At 28.6% G+C, this 18,268-nt stretch overlaps 1 protein-coding gene across 1 annotated transcript in view; it reads left to right on the top strand.

The window, feature by feature from the left end:
- Positions 1-18,268, top strand: part of LOC142327133 (serine-enriched protein) — a 181,975-nt gene that overhangs the window by 31,378 nt on the left and 132,329 nt on the right. The gene's annotated exons all lie outside the window — the stretch shown is intronic.

Raw genomic sequence — 18,268 nt, 5'->3', positions numbered from 1 at the left:
AACGTTCAAATCCTAGTAAAGGCAGTTCCTTTAATATGGATTTGAATACTAGATCGTGGATACCGGTGTTTTTTGGAGGTTGGGTTTAAATTAACCACATATCTCAGAAATAGTCGACCTGAGACTGTGCAAGACTACACTTCACTTACACTCATACATATCATCCTCATTCATCCTCTGAAGTAATATCTGACGGTGATCCCGGAGGCTAAACAGAAAAAATAAAATGTCAAAATAAAATTAATTATGTAGGTGGTTGAAGTAGATCCCTACTGGGAAGTGAATTTGAGACGAGATGTTAATGAACAACTATTTTACTACACACCTAGCCGAATATCTGGAATGCGAGGAATAAATTGTGCTCGCATCTATGGATGATTTTTTTTTGCAGAAAATGTAAGTTAAAAAATATACGTATTCTAAAACATTAAAGAGAAAAATAATTTTCATTTAATTTCCTCTCTTACGTCTCCAGGAACTATATGAAAGTGATTTTTCCGAATAAATAGAATTATTGGTATTATTAATTTAATGGTAAATTATTTTAAAGGTTTCCTTTTAATTTTAAAAATCAAAGTTATTTAAAAATAAAAGATTTTCTTTAGTATTGTTGAATTTGTATTTCATATCTTAAACTTTTGTTTTTTATTTAGTCGAAGGTTTTCAGAGCGTATTTTACTGGTTTTGTATTTTCTTAAATCGCTGTTATTCAACCACATTATTTGATCGCGCAAAATAATGTATTCTGATATTGCTGTAATGTAAGCAACGCTTTAATCCTGCGATATTCTCTTCAGTAGCTAAAGAGTACTGTTACTTGTTACCACATCCTTATTTCGGGAACTCTTAACACACCGACCGGAAGATAAGTTGTCTCTTTTTCACAACTTTTCTTTCCTCAGTTTCTTCTTTTTCTCTTGTTACACTAGGATACTGCGACGCCCAGTCTGAGTTTATTTTCAACAGTTTTCAAACTTTATATTGGTTGTCTTCATGTTCACTTCGCTATACTTTCTTTTCGTTCTTGACTCCATATGAATTTCACTCTATTCATCCACTTAACTTCTTTCAAACTAAAGTTGTCACGTCCTTAATGATTTCAATCTTTTCTACTATATTAAGTTTAGATACTTTCTTTCTTTTGATTTATTACTATACAATTTTTCATTTCTTTATAAAATAAGACTTTTTTTATTATTTATAAACTTATAACTATGAACTACTATGTTTTCTTCATTAAAAAAAGAAAATAACGGTAAAAAAAGTAATAAAATAAAAAACAGCAATAAAAAATTAATTTTCTTTACGTAATTGTTAACTGTAGAGTACTGTATAATCTGAACATACTTAAAGAAATTTACTGATAATGTTAAAAAAGCAATTTGGTTACTAAAATTCACTTCCTTCTTGACAAACTTAAAGGATATTATCATTATTTTAAACTAAAATAAAAAATAAATTGTATAAATGTATATTATAAAAATAAAGGAAAGATCAAGATATTTTTTCTAAATAATTAATAATAACAGAAATTATTATGTATTATTTTTAATTCATTACTGAAAGAAGTGAAAACGAACAAAATTATCAGAATAAATAACTTTTCGATCCGTTCTAATAATTTTACTATATATCAGGTTATCAACTGATATGAACAAATAGAGTAGCATTTTATTCATAATAAAAGGCTTAAAATTTTGCTAATAAATTATAATTGGATAAAACTAATATTTACGGAGCTATTAATGATTAATAAATTTAATGGCCGCCATTTTTTAATATTTAAAAGTAAAAATTTCAAACGTATTTATATTATAGAAAATGTTTTTGTTGGATACATATACAAAAAAACTTCATTAAAATATCTAATCCGTTCTTAAGATGTATATTGTCATTTAAAGAATACAAAATGGTGTAGGGAAAATGAAGCAAGATAGATATTTGTCCATATGAACCTTTTTTGTTTGACATTAAATCAGTCTTTTAAGTTTAGCCAATACCTCCCAGGATACTCTCTCTCTCTCTCGCTCAATCTCTCTCTCTCTCTCTCAATATGTATGTGTGTATATATATACACACATACATATTTACTGGTCGGTGCAACAGTCCATGGAGCTCACTCTACATTCTTCTAAATAACTCGACCCTCAGCAACCCTCCTTCATCTCCTCATACCCGTCCCTCTTAAATCATCCTTCAAACCATTCAACCAACTCTCTTTCTCGGTCTTCCTCTCCTTACTTTTCCATCTGGTTTATATATAAGAAAATACATAAATAAATTTACAAAACATGAAGTAATAACATGTTATTCTACAAAAAGTGATTCAGAAGTTGAAAGAGAAACTTTTTTCGTTTCTTCGAATACTCAGTATTTTAAATAAATAATAAACATCAGAGAGAAAACTTTTTTCCAAATTATGTGACATATAATATATCTGTAAAGAATTTGAGATAATCGAAAAGATGGTTTTGATTCTCAAACTCAACTGGTCGAATTATAAGATCTCATATTTCGCAATGAAATTTATCATTTATTCTCTAATTTTAAATTTCTTTTTTTAACTTAAGTTTGTCAAAATTGCTTTACTTTGAAAGCAACAAAATAGGTATATTTTTAATACGCTTTTTTAGTATTTTTATCTCTTAATCCGATTGATAAATCTAAAACAACTTTGATTTTTTGGATTGAAGAAAATGACGTCTACTTTCCACCATTTTATTTTAATAAATCTTTTATACGACAGTATCATATGTATAATTTAGACGAATCGTTTTATAGCTATTTCATGAAAATCAGTATAGGTTTGATATAGTTAAAAACGTAGCTGTATTGTGCTAAAATACACAAACATATTTCCCTCTTTTATTCTTAAGTGGGAAATAATATGCATGTTTTCTTTGTTTTTCTAGAAATTTATTTCATTTAATCTCTAAAATCATTAAATCGCAATAAGAACAGATATGGATAATTATTTAATTTTAGGTTTTTATAATAATGTCGGCCTCCGTGGCGCGAGTGGTAGCGTCTCGGCCTTTCACCCGGAGGTCCTGGGTTCGAATTCCGGTCAGGCATGGCATTTTTCACACACGCTACAACACATTCATATCTCATCCTCTGCGGAATGAATTGCTTGACTGCGGACCCGAAGGTAAAACAAACAAAAAAGAAAAAAAAAGTTGTTATAATAATGAATAAAAAAGTAGAATTTTGAGTTTTGTGTAGTTATTAGCTCGATTTAAAAATGATAAATTTTGAAAAAATTCTTTTTCAACCACCGTTGAAAAATTTCAATATATATTATTATTTTGCCTATTTTTGGACTAGGGTTTTTAAATTAAATTTTTTTCTGTTTTATAGTTGAATTTTTGGGATTAATTTTTAGCATATCTTCGAATTAATTCAATGAATAAAAATTGACGAAACATTGAATCCATTGCTAAAGAAATTAAAATAGATTCGTCCTTTTTTTCATTCTCATATATTTGGGGAATATAATTCCCCAATATAACCTAGAATATGTTATAAAATTTATTGATATTAAATTAAATTTTAATTATTTTATGACAAGATAATAATATAAAAACTATTAAAATAATTTTTAAAAAAGTTTCGTTGTCTTCGTTTTACATTACACAATGAGAAACAAACTATTTTTGTGTTTATATTTTTACTGAAACAAAATATAAAATAAAAAGGAAAATGTGAGTGTTTGTTTCTGTATTTTGAAATAAATCTTGTTAAAGCTGGTAAAATACAAAACATTATATATATATATATATAAAAACTTTTCAAGACTTATTTATGTTTTCTCCTCTTTTTTTATATACCATTTATTCTAGTAAATAATTTCATCCCTATAGAAATACAATCGACAAAAATGTGACACACTATTTCCGAACTGAAGATACGAAATTTTACGCGTTATCGAGCTGCGAGAAACCATTGGTGTAAAATATACTAGCAGTAAAGGTCGAGACGGGCGCATTCTTCATACAATAGGCTTCTACTTCCTCCCCCTCAACCTCTTAAAATAACTGCTTTTTTACCTCCCTCTCACTTCTTTTTCTAGAGAAAAATTTTAAAGAAAAAACACACTACGGTATGGAAAAAGAGAACATGCTTTTATGAAATAGTTTTCCTTACTGAACGTGTAAAGAATATTTTTGTCTTTATATCAAAGCTAAGAAAGTTTTCTCTTGCTGTTTGCAAAACTTTGATAGTATAAAAAAAAACATAACGGACATTTGTTCTGTTTAAAAGAATATATTTTTGTATGGAACTTTCTTTTTGTCTTTTTTTTAGTTATTTTGTTATTTCATTTTTCCATTGTTATTATTAGTGTTAATTTATGTACAACATTTTTCTTTTATGTTAAATAAATATATTCATAATAATAATAATTTATTTATTCTTTCAAACTACCTATTAAGGAAAGATTTTTACTTTTAATTGTAATAAGAACCGATAAGCCTAATGGAATTAAAAAAATAGACAATGAAAAAATTAAAAAAACTTAAATAGTGCTAAATTGTATAGTTTTTTAATGTACACCAAATTTAGAAGAAACAACTACAATAATTTAACCCATAATTTGCCACCAAGTTCTAGAAGTTGAAATTAAAAACATAAGAACTGGGAAGTCATAATATTTTGTTTCAAGTGCATTTTTAGTCTTCCCTAGAACACCTTGGCTCGCCCGCATGCAAGAGCGGGGAATTCGGGATGCTTCCGATGATGGCACGGAGGACCCTGATGATATGACAGGGCGTGTTGAGAGGACATGCGAAATGCATGCCTGGAACCTAGTAGGTTAGGGCCGGGAAGGGCAGCTCTCCTGGGCAGGGGCATCTCGACTATCCAGAAGCGAAAGTTGGATTATTCGTATGATCCAGCGGAGACCCAGAAAGGGCCTGTGGGGGAGGGGCAAGTAAGAGTGGGGCAATCTGCTGCCACGACACTCCGGAGCGATCGAGGTAGTGCTTTAAGGTTGTACCGGTCACTCCGGAAATGTTAAAAAATAAATAAATAAAAAAGTGTATTTTTTGAAATCGGTTTTATTACTCTTTTACCCAAGACGGAACGAAGACGGTATACGCGTTCGGGGTAAGAGGTTTTGTGTGTGTGTGTGTGTGTGTGTCTGTTACAATTTTCTTCAAAAACTACTGAACCGATTTTGATGTATTTTTTGCTTATACAGTTATCACTTTGCAGCAGATTCTTAGACATATTTTACGATTATAGGCCACCAGTGAGGCTGCAGTAAATGTGTTTCTCTAAAACGGCTGAGTCGATTTTGATGCGGTGTTTTGCACTACATAGGTATCATCTCAAATCAGGTTTTTAGATTAGTTTTACGGTTGTAAGCCGCCAAGGATATACTGCAGTAGATATGTTTCTTTAAAACAGCTTCATGGGTTTTTTAAAAATGTTTAATTTTATCACTTGTTACAAGTTTATCTTATTAAACATTTGGTTTTATTTAATATAGATGTTATTTAATATAGAAGGCCTACTATATAATCACAAATCAGCTGATATCTAAGTCGAGAGTTTAAAGATTCAAATCCTAATAAAGGCAGTTACTTTTACACGGATTCTTTGGTGGTTGGGTTTCAATTAATCACACATCTCAGGAGTGGTTGACCCTGTAACTGTACAAGACTACACTTCATTTACATTCATACATATCATCTTCATTCATCCTCTGAAGTAATGTTTTACGATGATTCCTGAGGCTAAACAGAAACAAAAGACAAAGGTCTACTGTAAAATGATGTGTGTATGGAAAAAAGAATACATACAAAAAAAAAACGCAAAAGACGTTTTGCGAAAAACCTGCTTCTTGAAAAAATGAAGTAAAGTGTTGTAGAAAAACTGTATTGGTAACTGTTACCGCACGTGATTTAATGCTGTCTATAATGGGAGAGATATGTAGCATTTTTTCAATTAATATTTTTACCGCTAACGTAAAATTAATTTCAATAAAAGACTTCTGGATATTATTTTGATTTTCTTCAAAGGCATTTTAGAGAAAAACTTTATTAAAAGCAAATTTTTTGCCTACAATACACGTATAAATAATAAAAACTTTTTTTTTTAAAATCAATCCCCTACATTTAAAATTTAAATATATGTTTATTTATATTTATCTATTTATTTATTTTTTGGCTAACAAATAAAAAATATTTTCAACTTGTCTATATGCCCGTGTATTTTTTCGTTAAAAATTTTTTTAATTGAGTTAAGAATGTATGGAAGAAAGCACGGAACTGTCAGAGGGATTTACAAAGTAAAAAATAAAAATACAATAAATCAACAAAATTGGTATATTTGGTCTTGTGTAAGGCTTAAGTATAGCAAATAAAAAACCGGCCTAATCGAGAACTTTCTCCTAATTGCTGAGGTTTATTAGAACTACAATACGTAAATAAAATATTTATAACAAAGTAATGGCATTATTAATTCAGATAAGTTTACATTTTTAACATCATATCAATTAGATTATTTCAATATAAACTTCAGATTTATTGCATTAAACTATACTATTTTGTTTGAAAAAATCACTTGTAATTTTTTTTGGTTATTTTTAACCGTGCTGAGATTTTAATTCAGTCAAGTTGATTTAAAACTACACTAAAAATCTACGATAAAATAAATTCATTACTGTACCTGTAATAGCTCTTGAGGAAAATCTATTATTGGTAATTTAATATTATTAAAATAGAACATTTACGTTCCATTAAATTTTTAATATATTAATCTAAATTGTATTTTAAATGGCGAATTTAATTTTTAAATACTAAAATCCTTTAGTTTATGATAACTAAAAATTAGTAATGAAATAGTGTAGATTTTAATATATATATATATATTTATAAAAAATATTATTTTTTGGGGACAGCTCATAGATTAGACCAAAATTTTAAAGAGAGTTAAACTTCATTAAAATTAAAAATATAGTAATGAAATGTTGTTCCGATAAATACCATTATAAAATACCATATTTACTCGTGTAAATATGGTATGTACGTTTTTGACCAACATTTTTTTATCTAAAAGTAGGCGCGTGATATATGTGAAAAAACAATTCTATATAGATTTATAATGAAACCAAAAAACATGATAACAGTGAGAAAGTATGATAATCAGTGATATTTGTTTGGCTTTGATAATTAAAAAAAAAAAATATTGTTTAAAAATTGTGCGTGAATTACGTAAGGAAATACGGTATATTTTACGTGGAATTTTGTCTTAATTTTAGACCAAGTAAGTTAATTCTTTCAGGTCGGTAAGTTGAAGGATAAATTCACGCCAACATAACAAGCCATCTGTAGAGAGACACAGTTGGCGCAGCATGTTGCACGACGTAACATATTGCGTTACATATCTTTCAAAATATTAAACTACTTCATTTCATCAAATAAAAATAATTCCTTAAATTTATACAAATTGTTTTATTCGTAGTTTTTTGTTGTTTTTTTTTTTTCATCAGACATTTGACTGATTTTATATTACTCTTTATTTTTTTTTTGTTCGATGTAATTTTTAAGTTTAACATGATTATTACATTCTACGTCCTCAGTAAGATGGTTTTTAAATTCTAATCGTTGTATTTTGCTGTAATATTTGTCCTCTACATATTCCTACATTACGAATTAACCAAACCTGTTTGTTTTAATATGTATAACCTACCAACGTAGTTCACCATTTTAAAAGATTCTGCCAAAATACTTCTTTCCATTTTCATTCCTCTTAAATTTTGTTTATTTCGTATTTTATCAACCCACCTAATTTTTAAACTCTCTGTATAACAGTATGTTTCAAATGTATTTTTTAGTTTTGCTTTTACTTTAGCTTTCTACGTCTTTAGCTAGCACAAACTCTACATTCCAAACAAATAATTTAAAAAAAAAATTGTGTAATGCTTAGATTTAGGTTTAATTAATAAATTATTTTCTGAATAAAAGAAAAATTACAAATTTTTTGTAGCTTTATTTACTAAATAGCAAACTTTTCCCACTTCTGATGTATTCGTTTATCGATCATATTTTTCATTATTAAACTTCTTTCTATGAAACTTTATTTTAAAATTAATTTATCTCCTAGCAATAAATTAATGTCATCCAAAATTTCCTGTAATTGATTTTTTATTTTCGTCAAAAGAACAATGTCACTGAGCAGTCAATCTTAATATAGGGTGTACAAAAACCAATATTGGATTTTTAAAGCTATTTAATATCTTACAACACATGAGGTCTAATCGGGTGACCTTGGAAGTCAGCACAAACAAGCTTTGTCATCGAGTTCATGCCGATCGATCTTTGTTTTTTTTTATCCTTTTTTTAACACCCCCAAAGTGACCGACCGGTCCTCGCCGTTAAGCTTTAATACAATCACTTCAGGGTGTCGTGGCAGTCGTCTGCCCCGCTGTCTTGCCCTCTCCTAGGGCCTCCCATCGGGGTCCCACTAGCTTTATCAAGATGCAGTAGCCCTCCCGTCTGGACATGCCGAACGATCTAGAGTTAGAAAACGTCATTCAACCCAGGATTTGGAGAGTCCCTTTCGCATTTTAAGAATTCATGGAGATTTTGTAACCCCCAGATACGTGTCCTGCCTAATTTTTCTAGTAAGGTAAAATATTGACTGGTTACTAAACACGTTTTCATTGTTGACCAACTGCTAATATTGCCAACCTTTACAATAAAATGTTTTTAAATATTTCTAACGTAACAGACATTTTAATTAATGTTTTACGTAATTATTTCGTTTTACCTGTAAATTATTGAATATACACAGATAAAATTTTGTTTTATAAATTTTGTATTTCTTTTACAAATTTCTTTTTATTTTCAGTAATTAGCGTTTTTTTTTTTTTTTTTTTTAAATAATGTTTATTACTTACAGAAAGAATACGATTTTCTGTCTATTTTTCGTGTTTTACTTTTTTTAAAAACCAATTTTAAACATTTTGATTTATTTTTTATTTGCTGTAATTACATTAAAGTTTTCAGAATTAAATTCTCTACAAGGTTTTTTTATTAAATCTCCCGCATTTATTAGTCATTCAACAAAGCTAAAAAAAACTTGTTTTTCGACACTGAGTTCTGTGTTTTACTTCGGATGTATTAAAAATTACTGAAGTTACAGTTCTGGGACCTATTTTATTCTATTTATCAGATGAAATTACATAAGAAATTACCAATTATACACTTTAATTTGTGTCGGAAAAATTACAGTAAGGCTCCTTTTTATTAGAAGAGCTGAAACCGGGTGAACTTTTTCACTCGCCGTAACTCGAAAACAAGGCGTTTCCACACTTATTTTATGTGAACTTTTTTCATTACTTTCACCAATAGAACATGTCCTGACAGTTTCTTCGTGGGATACTCTGTATAAGCGTTTTTTTTTTTTTTTAAATCGTACCACACTGTTCATCACCGGCGGCTGTCTTCCTAACAAATTCTTGTCAGGGAATGTTTCTCTGATAAGTTCAACATTTTTTTCTGACACTCTTTGTCGTTCTGTACTCTCCCCTTTACATAGACATCTAGTCATTTCAAACTATGTAATCGACGAATGTTATTGTCACTCAGAGGATCACAAACTACGAAACTTGGATGAACTTGGAAACTTGAATACTACTTGGAGGATAAACTATCTACGGAACGCACGGCGAATTGTAACCACAGATTCACATTTAGCAAACTTCAAAATTCGGAAGGCTTTCTGTTCAGGAATTACTGTCTTTACTAGTGGTGCTGTCAAGCGGAAAGGAGGGAATCAATCTAAGCTATGCATGCAGTTACAACTCTCCCTGTTCTTTGTTTCTAGCTTTAAATCAACACTGTACATCACTATTATAACAAATATAGAGATATTATAACAAATTAAAACCGCGATATTTTTTTTATACCCGAGATTTTAATTTTTTTTCCTTGGGATAGTTACAATATTCTCTTGTCTTTCGGTTCCTGAATTACTTCTTCTTCGAGTATACATGCAAGTTGAAAATCAATGGTAATAGGCTACATCCATCTATCCATTAAAAAAAAAAAATTATATTAAAAAAAAGAAAAATTGAACTACCGAAGCCAGTTTGGAGATAGATCTAGATGGTGAAGTAGTTATTTTTGTCTGTACTTCTGCTATGATTTTTTTTTCAGTCATTCATGTTCTTTAAGTATACAGTTCAGTTTCATTTTTATATTGTTTCTTTTGTATTTCCTTCTTTAACTAATAACTATTTTCCTTTTTTTCTATTACTTCCGTTTTTTTATCTTGCTGAGTAACTTCGCAAATTAAAATTATTTAATCTATATTTTGGTGAAAATTATTATACAACGTGAATTTCAAATCTTGAATCATCATGAAAAAAAAATTATGTAACTGGTATAAAGTATGCATAGCCAAAAAAATAAGTCTGTTTTTTAGCTTATATTTATCTGGTTTAACCAATAAAAAGAAGTGAATTATTAGTTATAAATTAACTACTGACTCCTTTACATTATTAGTGTAAATAAATTTAGGTGTACATTTACGCTGTATGTATACGTCCATAAACACATACATCTTAATCTTAAGTATTTTATGTAGTATTATCTACCCAGAAATGTATTTATGTGAGACATACATTCAGTGAATCAAACATATTTTAATAAAATAAAGTTCCTTATCGACGAAAGAACAAAAGCGTTTAAAATCTGTTATTATAATAGACTATTGAAAGTTGGTTAGGTAAGCAAAATAGAAAGGTATTTAAGACGTAATATATAATTTATGGTTAAATCACACTAGCAGGTAAACTCTTTGTTCTTATAATTAATAAGGAAATTATGTATAATACAATTTTTTTGTAGTTTGTAGTATTATAATGATATTTATGTTTTTGATTGTCTTTAATTTTTTTTTACGTACCTATTCGGCTGAAATTTCTTTTGGAGATCAATATAAATAAAAAATTAAGTTTTTGTAAAGTAAAAAAAGTAAAAAATTAAGATAACAATTGTGATACTCTTGGAAAACGGTCGTGGTTACTTTTAATTATGACTCTAACATTACAAAATGACGATCAATTATGTATTTAACTTTATTATGTGAATTTTATATATCTTAATTGTAAATTATAAATTCCTTCTGATGATGGCAGAATAGCCGAAAGCGTTCGAGGAAGTCAAATGGAATTTTGGTAAACTATTCTTAAAATTATGGGTAATAAGTAAAAAATTATAAAATTTCAGTCTTTTGTGGTAGAAATAAACAAATGATGTCATTTTAAAATGAAACTAGTTTTCAAATACTTATTTTATTTTTAGATAATTAATTTACTATAAAAGCATCATGATGCTTTACTATAGTACATCATGATGTGTTCAAATTGTATGACGTATGAAAAATTCATACCTGTCCAGGATTCGAACCCAGGATCTTGAAAGACTGAGACATGACAACCTAGTCACGGTGATTAGCTAAACTACATAAAATCATTTTTTTTATTATTTGTTAGATGTATTTGTATTAGATTATGTGTAGATGCAGACGGATTTTCGATTATCTTGACTTTTAATTTTATAATTAATTCAAAAATAATCCATTTTTAAATAATTTTAGTTAATTAAAAAAAATTTCGTCCACCTCCGTGAGTGAGTAGTCAGCGTTCGGCATTTCGCGTCGAGGTCCCGGGTTCGAATCCCCCGGTCACGCGTGACAGCTTTTCATTCGTAAACAACTTCCACCGGGATAATGATCATAGCTATTGATGCCCGATCTTTTAACTTCAATTTAGTGTGTGAGGGTTGCGTCACCGTAAAATAAACATCTATTAACAATTTGAATTTTATTTTGAACGGTTATTGATTTGTTGATATGCAATGAAAAAATTCCGTTTTTTGCATTTTTTTTTTTAATATTGATTAGAAATTTCAACCAAATCGGTCGGTAAATAGAATAACTACTATCATCAAAAATTTAAACCTCTTCAAAATATACGTCGTATAAGGCTCCTGGAAAAAGTGAAATTAAATAGTAAATAGCAAAGAATACATCAGTTTTATCTGGTGTATCTTATGAAAAACAGTAAAATGTTGAAATTTGATTTTTTAAATATTTTGATAAGTTTAAATAACGTGCAATACATCTTTTGAAGATTTCGAATGATTTTGGGGGTTTAAATTAAAAATATGTTTTAGTCAATATTATGATCTACCCAAAAACTTAAATTACTTGATTACAAAAACTTGAGTTTCAAAAATTTAAATTAAAAAATAAATTTCTTTGCGTTCTTTTTTTATTAATTTTATTTATTTTTTATTGCAGTCGTGACCCAAAACTTTGGTCCTGATCTAAGATTTAGAGAAAGAAACACTTTTTTTTTGAAAATAAATAAATGATATATATTTCTTTTTTCATTTATGTTTAAGCATTACTTCATCAAACGGTCTAAATTTGTTGTTACTTTTATTATCTTGCGGAGAAAGTTTGAAGTTTTAATCCAGTAATAAGAATTTTCTTAAGTAAAATAAATGGAAGATTTTTAAACAAAAAATCCAATGTGGATACCAAATGACCCTTTTACACTATTAAATTACATGTATTTTTTATTACATATTTTTTTATTTCTTTTTCATATATTTTTTTTCTTATTTTTTGTTGTCATTGAAGTATTATTTATTGTAATTTTTTTTACAAACAGAGGTTAATAATTATTAATAATAAATCAATATATTTAAATTAAAAAAAGAGGAGATGAAGTCCGATTCAAAGCGATGTGCCTTCCCTTTAGAAGATCCAAATATTTCATTAATTAAACTTTTATTGGGCTATAACTCTGGAACCAATAAAAATAATTACCACTTACGATATATCGTTGAAAAGCTCTCAATTAAGGCTTATTACTGCAGTTTTGAAAAAATAAAAAATCCAGATTTTTTTAATTTTGGGCTTTTTTGTACACTTTTGGTCTAGTCAATTGCAATCGAAAGGGGAGGTGCATAACTAGATATTACAACAGTCCTAAATCCAAAATTTCAACATCGTATGGCTAATCGTTTTTGAGTTATGCGACATACATACGCGACGTACAGACGTCACGCCGAGACTAGTCACAATGGATTCAGGGTTGGTCAAAATGGATATTTCCGCTGAAATCAGGAAAACGGAAATTTTTCGCGATTGCAATATTTCCTTGCATAAGCAAATAAAAATTATACTTTCGACCTTTATTTTCAAATTTAAATTATTTCCAAACAAAATTTAGTTGAAAAATAACGCTAACTCACATTCCAAAAAGTATTAATTTACACTGTTGGTAGGAGTATCTTTACACTGTCTTTGCCTTCATTTTATTATTTAAATTAAGGTGTAAGTTTCTCATCTTATGTTTCTATCTTATATTTTTTTCAAATATAACCAGCCGTTGTTTGTAGTTACATGAGTTAAAAAAAGAAGTCAAATAAATAACTTAAGAAAAATAATATAATATTAAAAATTATTAAGATTTACTTACGAAGAAGTAATGATACTTTTTTAGTTTTTCTTCTTTAAACCTCAGTATTTTGAAATCATCACTAAATTAACGGTTGGTAAATTTATTTTTATGTCAATTTCAAAAATTTTAAATTTATGGAAGAATCAGAAAAGTGTAAATATTTTTAAAGGTGGTTTTATTTATATTTTCATCATAAACACTTTTAATAAGCCCAATATTTACAGTTTTGTTTTTTTATCATTTATTTACTCTTTTTGGCAACGATTAATATTTTAAATAATTCATGTTTTTTATAAGTTAATATATTATTTTAATTATGTACACTGCTTTTTATATTTTAATTTGCTTGATGCATGTTTCATCGCGTAATATTTTTATTCGCATTTTGTAAAAATTCATTCATCACTTACCTAGCGACAATTGCTTAGGGGAAAAAAGACAAATGCCCAGTTTTCAACGTAAAATAACGTCACTGTATGACAACTGTAGTATTAATGTCCTGACATATGGACAGAAAAAAGTGTACTTGTTTCTGAAGCCGTGGGGAACTCGATCTAAATTTATGGTTTTATGCCATTCGTTTGAGAAAAAAATTATCGAATAAAAAAATTTGTATGTATTTTGACTTAACACCTATAATTTATAATTAAAGTAAATTATATTTATTTCTGTATTTTTCCCGTAATTTATAGTTTTTTTATGGATAGAAGAGATATTTACTTTTTTTATGAATACTGTCGTAATCATCTGTAAATAAATGAGCTAAAAGCTACTATATCTTTAACAATCTTTAAAATAGACAATAATTCAACTCAGATTCGTTTTTTATTCATATATTTTTATTTGGATAAAAAATTTAAAAATCTTAATTGATATATTTTCATTAGTAAAATTAATCCGTTGGTTTTTAAACCTTTTCCAAGATTTTAAATTCGATTAATAGAACAATACTGAAAATAATTCGGGTTATTTTTCCAAAATATTATATTAATTTTTTTGTAATAACTTTTTATAATACCTTAAAGCGTAATATCTTTTCACAAAATTTAATTTACGAGATCTTTATACATTGCTTTTCTTATTTTCCAAATAATTATATATATGTTTGTATGTGTTTTTTCTGTGTCTTTTGTTTGTTAAGAAAGCATTTAAGGTCGTTAAGGATAGTAATGGTTTTCTATTTCAACATGAAGGAGGGTTAAATTTTCAGTTCTATGATACAATTTCCAGAAAATTCATCAACAGTGTTGCCATTTTTTTTCATACAACAGATAAATTTATGATATCAATTCAGAATTGCTTATGCCAATAATCGTAACTTAATTAATGTTATTATATTAAATCAGTAATAACAATAAATTTATTAGTAATTATTCTTAATAAGACAATACGCCAAAAATCAAAAAAATAAAACTACCCTTAATCTTATTCGATTTTACTTGTTCGATTAACAAACCTTAAGTCTAACCAACCAGTTTCATGCTTACTTTATCTTTTTCCTGTTTCTTCGGTAATTACCGTTCAGATAATACTTCAGAGAATGAATGAGGATGATATGTATGAGTAAATGAAGTGTAGTCTTGTACAGTCTCAGTTCGACCATTCCTGAGACGTATTGTAATTTGTAGACGTAATTTATTTGTATTGTAATTTTTAGACGTAGGTTGTATTGTAGACGTAATTGTCCAACCACCAAAGAATACCGGTATCCACCATCTATTATTCAAATCCGTGTAAAAATAACTGACTTTACTAGGACTTGAACGCTGGAACTCTTGACTTCCAAATCATCTAATTTGGGAAGACGCGTTCACCACTAGACCAATCCGGTGGGTTAGTTTCGTGTTTACTAGTTGGAAAATACTTAATTAGAACAGTTTTCGAATCGAACGAATGGTAAATGTATGGGAAGGTCACCGTTCGGTTTCTGAAACAGCAAGGGTTATTTTGCCTCAGTTTACTTTTAGAAGGTAGAGATAAAATATAGCCACTTATATGACTGGTAGAAGTTGGAAAGATTAAAAATTAAGCGAATATCGATAAAATTTGAACTGAAAAGTCTTAAAATATATAGGAAACAGGAAACTTTTGCTCAACAATTTTGCTAAAGATGAACTGTAGATTAGTGCACTGAATAATATTACTAGGCTTAATTAATTTGATAAGTAAATGTGAGGAAAATAAAACGTGTAGTGGTAGACAATGATTGAAATACATGAAATAGATAGTTTAGAATGTAAGATGTAATAAATACATTAAAGTTAGACAAATTATCACAGAAAAAACGGATTATAAAATAGCCAGTCAACTGACTGATAACAAAAAAAATTATTACTGTTCTGCTATACGAGGGAAAAGAAAGAAAATTACATTTCCACATACCTAAATAAAGTAACTGGAGTCAGTTAAAGAGTTTAGAAAAACAGACTAAAAAAAAGAAACAAATTAAGATAGATAGAACTATATATTTTTTTTATAAAATATTTCAAATCTATGAAAAATGGTTTGGTTATTTAATCAGGATGGATGAAGATGGATCCTCATTTCTAACATGGCGTTATAGACAAAATGAAAGGAAGAAGAGATTTAGATAGCTAGAGGTAAAATAAGTCTAGTATGACGCGAAGGAATAGATAAAAAAAAACATAAAATAAAATTTAATACGCCAGGTAATTCAGAAAGGATTTCACTATTTTAAAAGAACGTAAAAATTTATTGAGATAATTACAAATTCGGTTGAGATCTTATTTCATAGAAAAACACATCAAGTTTTTCACCCAATTTTGGTTCGATAAGGCTTTCATTTATAATGTGACATTCGAGTTCATCTCACCTGAAGTCGATTTCATTCCAGATTGTAACCAGTAAGTCTGGCTTTACCTCTGCAACTGCGGCGTTAATTCGAAGTTTTAGTTTAACAAGATCAGCAGACAAAACATAAACCCAATCTTTAATGAAACCTTACAAGAAAAAAATCTAGCGTGGTCAAATCTGGGAGCAAGATGGTCATGCAATTAGACTTTCATGACCAATCCACTGACGTGGGAATCGAACATCAAGAAAATCTCGGACTTCTACGCGTTAGTGAGGTGGTGCTCCATCTTGCTGATAGTAATGGCGTCCATCTTGGACATCACCGTCTAATTGAGAAAGTAGAAAATTTTTAAGCATGTCCACAGATAAACGATACCATTTCCGGTTGCCTCCTGGAAGAAGAACGGGCCGTTCTGTCTGGAAGAACAACCTGTCTCAACAAAGTTTTGGCTAAGAGTAAATTGTTTACTTACTAGGAGGCTCCCTACTGTACTCTACGAGAATTACTTTAAACTACATTTGCTGACTGCAAATCGTGAAACAGAAACACATAACGAGCACGTTCTGCCCCAGTAAATGAATCAATTTTTAACAACACTGGTGATAGCGCTGGTGGCCGAATTCGGTAATGATGCCTGAGTCAAAACTTGATGTGTTTTGCTATGAAATGAGACTTCAACCGAATCTGTAAGTTATCTCTATAAATTTTTATATGATTTAGAGTTGTGAATCACCCGGTAGAATGAATAGATTAAATAGATTAAGTACTCATCTGTACAACGTTGACAACCCGCATGTCGTAAAGTTTTTGTAAATGTTTTTATGATATTACTTTTATGTTTCAGTTACAAAATTAAAGTATTGTGTCTTCGTAAACCTTACATTGTATGCCCCTTTTTCAAAAAGGTTAAGTCAGTGAACCGATCACTTCATCAGAAGTTAAAATAATCGATATTTTAATTATAAGATTATTTAAGTGATAAAAATAGTTGAAATTGATATTAATAATAATTGATCAGTTTTATTAAATAAACCCATAGCTGCATAATAATTTTTGTTTAATATAAAAAACATTACTTCCTTTTGAATTAAAATATATGTATAAATAAGTGATTGGACTTCTCTCCAAGATTTACTTTGGTTTTACGAATTATGACAAAAAATAAAGGAATGGTAAAATTTTTAAGAATCTACCCAGACAAAATCCTTAACATATAATTCTTTGTTCAATTTTTACACATGTCATTTATTAAAGGACATTCCTATTGGGAATACGTTCCCCAATAAATATAAACTGAGACAGAATTCCCCGCCATAAGGAATTGGCAATTCTTTATCAACTCACCTGTTTGTTACCTGTTCGTGTAGCTAAAAAAATGTATATAAATAATTTTAGTGAACTGCAAATATAACTCTTTTACCTGAAATGAAACTGTCATTGTCCTCTCTTTACCGGTATCTTTCTCTTTGAAAACATTTTCCTTCTTTTGAACAATACAGTAGTATCGACAACGAAAAAATCATTGTTGAATGCACATGGTATTGTTGCTTATTTTACTCAAATTTACCGCAAGAATAAAAATGAGCCATAATAACCTAAAATATATTTCAAAGCAACAACAGGCTTATTCCCAATTACAGTCACTTTATGATAGACGAATTTTGTAGCATATGAAAATGCTATACCTGTTCAGGCGATTCGAATCCGGGACCTCCGAATGAAAGGCTGAGACACTACCACTCAGCCATGGAGGTCGGCAAAAGTACTCTAGGTCAGCTACTTAAAAACTTTTTGTTGAATTTTAAGAAATTCTAACATTCTTAAAAATATAATATTAGAAAAACCACTCAACAACACTTCGCAATAACTGTTGATATATAAAATAAATTTTTTAAATAAAAAAAAAGAAATAAAACAGACTTAAAAACGCATTAAGATATAAAAAATAATTCAACTTTCTTAAGATT

Source organism: Lycorma delicatula, chromosome 6 (genome assembly GCF_047948215.1).
Source record: "Lycorma delicatula isolate Av1 chromosome 6, ASM4794821v1, whole genome shotgun sequence".
NCBI lineage: Eukaryota > Metazoa > Arthropoda > Insecta > Hemiptera > Fulgoridae > Lycorma > Lycorma delicatula.
This window is presented reverse-complemented; position numbering and strand designations above follow the sequence as displayed.